Source organism: Balearica regulorum, chromosome 5 (genome assembly GCF_011004875.1).
Source record: "Balearica regulorum gibbericeps isolate bBalReg1 chromosome 5, bBalReg1.pri, whole genome shotgun sequence".
NCBI classification, from domain to species: domain Eukaryota; kingdom Metazoa; phylum Chordata; class Aves; order Gruiformes; family Gruidae; genus Balearica; species Balearica regulorum.
Window position 1 is genome coordinate 64,788,213 of NC_046188.1, and position 8,260 is coordinate 64,796,472.

An 8,260-nucleotide genomic window follows, 5' to 3' on the forward strand; every position below is an offset into this window, starting at 1 on the left:
TTTGTCTGTCTGGGTGGCTTAATTCACTGATTGATTAAAAAGCTGTAACTATAACTAAAATTATATATAAGCTTTACCAATAGAGCCAATTGGCTAAAATCCTTTGATTGTTCCCTGTTTGAACATCTAGTTAACGTAACGGGTTACAAAATTCTGTATGTGTACTTGAGCAGATGTGGTTTAAGGCAATTTCTAGATTGCATGATTTTAGATGAAGTAAATTAATCTATGATGTCTAGACTTTCTTTCCCACATGACTCCAGTATAGAAGGCTTTGACCAGCACTGTCCCAACCTGTGTAAGTTACACATCTGTAGTGTATTTTCACTGTACACGGGCCAAGTTCCTGTGTAGACTGATCTCTGCCAAAGAACTTTTCCAGTTGTTCTTGTTTGATCAGTCAGGCCATGATTCTAACACTGATTCCCTTATTACTACGAAACAACAGGAACCAAGTGCAAATTTGCTAGACAATGTTTTGTCCACTGAAAGTATAACAAAAATTGTCTGATATTCCTTCTTATTGTTCTTGTTTCTGTAAAGAAAATGGTTTTGTTTTTTAAATTTGCAATTAAAAGTAATTTAATTGTCAAGCTACTTCTTGGTGTTAGAAAAAAAATGTGTATCATTTCTCAGTAGTTCTTTACTACTTTTAGATTTTTTGCAAAGAGATTCCTGGCTGTTGAGATAATACAATTATACCTAAATATATGAAACATAAGATGAATCTTTGGTTCAGGTATTTCTGCATAGACAGTCTTGAATGTACTGCCAAACATAACCAGGCTTAAAAGGTACTCACAGAAACTGTTTTAAAATAAAATATTGATGAGAATGCAAGTCTAATCTTTAATGTCATCTCACTTGTAGATTTTGCCCTCATTTGGAGGAAAAAAAAGGTAAAACTATGAAAACGGTTTTATTCAGCATTCAACTGATTTGCTTTGCGGAAAGGAACAGAAGTACTATCCTGGATTTGCTTTAGCCTGCAACTTTGTGTGCTTTGATTTCACCCTGCTTGCTTCAGTCTCCTGGGCCCACTTAAACAGCGTGGGGACGATACTTCATGACCAAAATACAAAAAGGATTTTATCAACAATATGGCTGAAAAAGACATCAAATTACTTTATGCCTAGGGCTTGGTCTTAGCATATTTCTTATAGTTCAGACGGACATAGTGCATTTAATTGGCTGGGTTACAAACTTTGAAACCAGGATATAAGACCTGTTGGTGCCTATATTTATTTAGGATCCTCCTGTAGCTCATGTAACTAGGACGGTTTGGAAAACAATGGTTCACGCTGAAGTTCATTAGGGTGGGTTGTAACGCTTCTTGTTATTAGAGTAATCTGAACAACCAACCTTTTCCTTGTGACTACATGTTTCACCAGCATGAAAAGGAGAAAGGCAACTAACCCTCAAGATACTGACAATTTCCAGCATAGTGAACACTCACCGGGGCATTACACAAAGCGAGAGAGGCGAAGTGCATCTGAAGAAATGATGTATCTGCTTTCTGATTCCTTCCCCCATCTCCAGGGCCAAGCACTGCATTCCAGTCATAACGTGCCTGGCTGTGTCTTATCTACCTTTTCTGCCAAATCTCTGAAGCTCCTCTGAGGTTTCTCTAGCAACTCAAGATGATGAGATTCAGCAGATGTCTCTTCCTGTGAGATTTCTGGAGTCTTTTCGCTGACTCAGGAGGTCTGGGTCACACTGGCCCATTTTTGCTAACCTGAGAAAGGATCATGTCCTACCACCCTTCCAGCCCCCAAAGCAGCCCTCCTGCAGCACGCGAGACTCAGTTATGCTTATAAAATAAATATTTCCTATTTCATGATCCTCCTGACACCAATGTCGGCAGTGCCGAGTGCTCCTGGAACAGGCTTTTCCAGGAAAAGGAGATCAGTTTCGTTAGCAGCCCTCTGGGCTCATTTGGGTTTCACCGTGACATGTGGAAAATCCATGAAATCATACCTGTCACTAAGAAAGCTACAGAGCTGTTGCTGTGATTTAGGCAACCTGTTTCTTATGAATATTTTTTTACTAACTGATTGTACTGCTGGCGCAGTTTTCCAGCCTTACAAAGCCTCCGTACCAATCACCTCCTCCTCAAATCTGCTTGCCTTCAGGATATACATCCAGCTCTTGGGACTCAGAAAGAGCCACCTGCATCCTGCTGTCTGAGAATATATATATACACACACATATATATATACACACACATTTATAAATACTTCTATGTCTAAAACGTGATCTTGTCATTGTCCATAATCAGAAGATACTGTAATATCTCCCATTTACTTTATTTTTTAAAAAGAAAAAAAATTATGTAATTAAGTAATTCGTGTTTATAATCACAAACATGTTGCTTCACAGCACAGTTACAAGCCACATTTTTCATGATATAACATATGGAGAATGAGCCATATGTCTGCAAAACGAGGCACGTAAGTCATTATGTAGAAGCAGTATCTTTAATTTTAAACATAATTCACAAGAAGTCTTGGGTACTTAATCATTCCTACGCCTTTTCTACTTGGAAGCAAAACACACTGGGGTCAGATTCAGTCGCAGCCCACGATAATGTAACTCAGATTAGCTCACTGTGATTACATCGGTGTGAACGCTTTTCAAAATCTCAAGACAAAAGCTTATACTCCAGATTGTTCCAAAGCGAAACCCACACTACTGGTGTGTGGCATGCAGGAACACGTGGCTCCTTCTCCGCCGCAGCCACCCACCCTCCAGCATCTTCTCCCTTGCTAGAGAGATCCATGGCAATTTCCCCCTTAGGGTGACAGCTTATCCCTCCAGGCTAGCCATAAAACCTTCCTGCTCTGGGGCAGAGAAGGCAGTTCGAAACAAGAGAGTCCTTTACTTTCCTTGGTTTCAATGATAACGTATTCCTTGGGCACAAGGTGAAGGCAGTTTCCCCGGGGCCCCTCTAGCACACAGCTCGTCCCACCATCCATGCACAGTGACAGAGGGAGATTTCTCCCCTCTCGCTGGAGCTCCAGCTAAACACAAGGGCTACGCTATTAGCAAATTTCTCTTTTCCACAGTTCCTCTCTTATTTTTTAGCCCTCTCTGGAGTCTTATCTAGGACCATTATGGAGTTACCAGCTTTTTGGTAGAAAAGATAAAAATTACATATACAGAGTTAACAGATATGCATGTAAACACAGACTTACAGATATCTTTGACTGTCACAGAAACTGGAGTTCCTTCCTTTCTTGGCCTGCCTTCAAACTTGAAGGCAGTTTCCAGGAATAAGAAAGTTTCTGTTTATTCTACTAACTTGTAAGATACAGCCACCTAAGTAAAACAAACTAAAACTCCTACAGAAAATGCAAGTTAATATTTTTAAAATGTTGCTGCCTTCTGTAACAATCAGGGATGATAGATTAAGAATTGGTCACTTAAAATCCACACAGTATGAAGCATCGCCTTCATATACTGAGCAGTAAGGTTCACCTACACTGGGATGCCAAAGGATGCCCATGGAAATGATGTGCCGAGAAGTAAACCCAAGTTTCTACAGAAGGCAGAGCGGAGTGAAGTGGTGCCCAGGGACCCCCCGTCCTCCCGGGCTACGCTACACTGGCAGCACGTGTGCTCTCTGATCGGCTCCGTGCAGTCAGTGCTAAAACACAGCTTGTGCTTCTTTCATTGATTGCTCGTGATACAAAACTGCACATAGTACATATTCACCAGGGCCCAAATTTTTCTGATTTCTCACTTTTTACGCTCTCTCCACTCCTTTGCAATAGCAGCTGTGTTTGCTCCAAAGGCTCTGAGGAAAAGGCTGTCCCTGTAAACTCTGGTCTTGCAGCGAGACCTACAGAATTGCTGACACCCACTGAGTCCCAGCATGGTCTGACTTGTGGATGGTTTTACTTGTGATGGGGTACCTTGGGTTAAATTACGCAACAGGCACTTCCATTCATGCTTACGTGATGGGTCTTATCTAAGTCCACGGTAGCTGTATGGGTAAAAAATTTGTAGTAGCAGTAGCGAGTTACAACATTGTGGCTCTGCAGTTAAAGTTGCCAAGGAATACTCTTTATTCTTAATTTATTTCATCACCCTTCAAGAGATGTTTATGGTGGATGCAAGGAAGATTGAATTTGTTTTCAAAGATCCCACTTACTTTGCCATATTTACTGCACTCATGACATTAGTTAGAAGACAGAATTTGGTGCAATGTTTCCTCTGTTGTTCCTCTTTAGCTATGGTAATATGTTGGATAGTTTTTGGTTTATGTTCATGTTGAAAAACCCCCAAAAAACCAAAGCACCCAAACCCCAAAGAACAGCTCTATTTGTATTTTAAAGTTATTCAACTTTACCGCAGAGTAGTTAGGAAGCTAAACTTCTCAGTATTGACATTTCCAAGCCGTGTCAGTTGTGTAGTCAGGTGCAGACGTAGGTGTGAAATGCCAACGTGCTTGAAGGCCTTCTCTATGCAATTGTAGTTTAATATTAGCCGCCAAATCGAAATTCTTGCCTAAAATAACTTATCTCAATCTATAAGAGCTTTAGAAGAAGATCGTGACCAGCAGTGAGATCCTTGATATTTCACAGTTTGTTTTAAAGGAATCAGATGGAAAAGCTTTGATTTTATTTTTTTTGTTTTGCTCTTCTCCATCAGGCTTCAATCTGAAGAGATTGTTTCCTTCTGTTGCACAACTCTGCAGTATTTGGAGAAGATCAAATGCCTGGCGTGAGGTCTGTGCCTTCTTTAAATATCTAATTGGGTCAGGATACAGACCAATTTAATACTTTGCTTAAATTTTACTTGGACCTGGGTCTTCTCAATTCCTTATAAAATAATAAAAATAATAGCATGTAGGTATGTCAGGATACAGTTCCAAAACATTAGGTTTTTATCCTAAAAACACAAGTGCAAATATATGCCTTGTTTTCTCATGCAGTTACAGTTCTCATGCAGTCACATACTGAGTGCTTCATGTATAAAGCTCTGACAACGCGCCTTGGTTCAAATAGCTTTCAGTATCAGCTTGACGGGTATTTGCTTTCCATTACAGCCAAGGACAAGTACAATCTAAAAACTGGCTCTAGCACTTCTCTCTGTTTTGAATATTAGAAGAAATACGCCAGCAGAGCACCAAATTTGCTGTTGGCCTTTAGAGATACTTTATTCCTCATGACAATGGGACAACTTCAGATGCACAGAAATCTCAACACCTGTTGCAAGTTTACGTCCCATTAAAATCAGTTTCACCTAAGACTGTTCTGAAGCAAGTTAATTATACACAAACTGTGAAATCTTGCAGCTCAAGGCAAAGTGGGAGTGTTGAGTACCGAAATGCTTGTTCACCTGCTTAAAGTGCATTCAGAGCACCAGCGATCCGATTTAGCAATCAGCCAGAAGCAAAGAAATGAAGCTTTATTCCTGGTCTCAGCCCCGTTATCCCTCACCGGACAGATTGGTGCCGAAAAGGAGCATACGGCAGAAAAAAGAAAAGCGCCAGTGAGTTGGCACGTGAAAGCATGTCAGCCCTGGACTCTGGCACAGGGCTGTCCCCTCTCCAGCCGTTTTGTCAGGAGAAGGGGGAACCACTCCTCCTCAACAGCTGACCTCCTCCAATCTGTCCCTTCCTTCTCTCACAAAAGAGGGGTAGCAGAAGCAACAACCAGTGGCATGTTTCTATTACAAGCCTGCAGTATACAGTAACGTGGGAGAGATGCAACTTGAGGAACGTTACAAAATGAGCAGGGTTACAGAAGCATGCTTTCCAAACTTCTAGGAGCGCTCGGAATTAAAATGCCTGCCCAGATCCAAATCCTAGCTCCTGATATGGAGAGCAACACCTGCTGCTTTAAAAAATGACAGGAATAGCAAAAGAAGCCATACATAAATGACAGGAATAACAGAAGCATGTTAATTCTCAGTTGCAAACTGCTAGCCATCCATTGGGACAGTAAAGCTGCACAGCAGATTGAAGCATATTAGTGGTTTTGTGATTTAAGCCTCAGGGTTATAATAGCCTTTCCACAGGCTGAAATCCCAGGAGTGTCAACTCTCCCTTCTGGAAAAAGAAAATGAGTGATATGCAGTTGGTTTTCCATGCTTCTTTCAAGCAAGACAGAGCTTTAAAAGTAGAGGGTATGATATTGATTCTGATTCCAAAGCACTTTCTTTAAAAGGGAGGGAGATTGCTTTTATTTTCCTTTTCCTCCTTGTTCTGCAAAATGATCCTAACAAGTCATTATGAAACATGTAGTAATCCCTCAAATTATATATATATGTACATGTATATACATACATATATATATATGTATGTGCACACATGATATTGTATTAACACTCCATGAGAATAACGTATCGTTCCCAATGTTATAGATAATATATTGTGGCTTCAACACCCTTGCAGATTAGACAGCAATTAGTTTGGGGCTAAGTCCATAGGAGTACAGAAGGCATTGCCGGTGCTGCTTGTACCGTATCACAAATCTGTGCAGCAGGCAGGTTGAGCCTGCATTGCATGCTGCTCCCTGGCTACCAGCTACACTCTCCATATTCCATTTCCCATTAACAGTTCCTTCGACCAGGTCCCAGCCCCAGCTCTTAGCTAAGCACAGGCAGAAATGGGAGACGTCAGAAAGTCTGAGCTCAGTTTGGAGGGACTTATCCATCTGGCAAACAGCCTCACTCCAGTGGTAAATCGTCTTACACTTGGCCAGCAACCTCGGGGGCCAGATGCCAAAGCGTAGAGGATATTTCCCCAGCAGCAGCAAAGCTGATGACTGCACATAGACCTTACGTTGCCAGCTCTTCTGTTGTTTCCTGTCTAGTGAGAAGAGCTCCCATAGCTGCCTTGTCCTCCTAGATGCTAGATGCTTTTGATTGACACTCTCTAATATTGCAGGAGAATTTATTACAGTTTCCTGATGCTCTTTGTCACTTTAAAGTGAAACACATGCTTATGTGCCATCCTCTTTTTCTTTTACCTTTCAAGACAAAGTTGTGCTGCCTGATCAGCCCTACAGATCCCTTTCTTTTGAACATACCCTTCTTCAAACTCTTGTACAAGCAGCACTGCTAAGAGCATCAGCTAGGTTCTGTAAGATACAGCACAGGAAAGTTACTGACCTAACTGCTAGTTCCCCAGGAGCATACAAAACATTATGGTAACATAGAAGCAAACCAGTTCGTAGTCTGTCGTTTATTCTCCTGCTTACATATAAACCTCACTTTTTTAGGGTTGCAAGGCAGAATTCAAAGGGCTGAAACTAACGTCAAACCGCTGTTTCCCCTTGACACTGCAATTATGTGTTATCTGCAATGCACTGAACAAGTAATGACATGAAATTTAATATCCCTACAGGGCTGCCATACATTATTCATTAAAGGCTACAGGTCCCAATAACATAAGCCTGTGCACTGCTATTATCTTTCATAATGAAACCATCCCCCTGAAGCCAGCGGGGCAACTGCACAGGGTAACATTTCACATATATTTGCAGTTTCAGGGCCTAATTACTTGTACAGATTTCTAAGTTCATTAAAAACAGGGGATGGGAAGTCCCAATGACTTTTTTGTAGACCACAGAGCATGGTCAAGATCTGCTGGTGTTACTTGGCTGGATTCATCCCAGCTCCGCTGCAGTGAGAGCGCCCTGGGTAGAGGCTCAGCATAATTATCCCCGACGAAGGTCTCCTTGACCCTTTACAGGATGGGGCACATAGCTGCCGTCAGAGTTTGCGTTGTGTAGCCAACCTGCAACAACAGAGCTTCTACGGGGCAAATCAAAACTTTCATCTGATGTCAGCAACTTCCCATCACCCCCTGTATAAATTGCCATGAATGCTTGTGTTAAAGTAAACGTCTGCTAAATTATGCCTTCGCTCTCCCTATGATTTGCAGGAGTTTATTATAGATAAACACATACTAAACAGTAAAGATGGTAATAGTAATTATTTTTAGTTTTCTAATATCCTCTTCAAGAATCACAGCATAATAATAATAATAATTAAAAAAAAAAATCCAAACCCTTGAAAATAGTAATATTGACTTTCTACAAAAGCCTTCTGTCTGTCTCGGTTGTTAACAGCTGTTGTGATTTTCTGTGTTTTTTTCATAAAAGGTTATGCCCCAAACCATCTCTCACTTTGCAGTAAACACGTATTAATTAAAGATATCAAGTTGTGAAAATTCCACAGAAAATAACCACCCTGGTACGCATGCAAGATTGTTTCAACATCAGATTATGAGTCGCAAATAATTAATAAA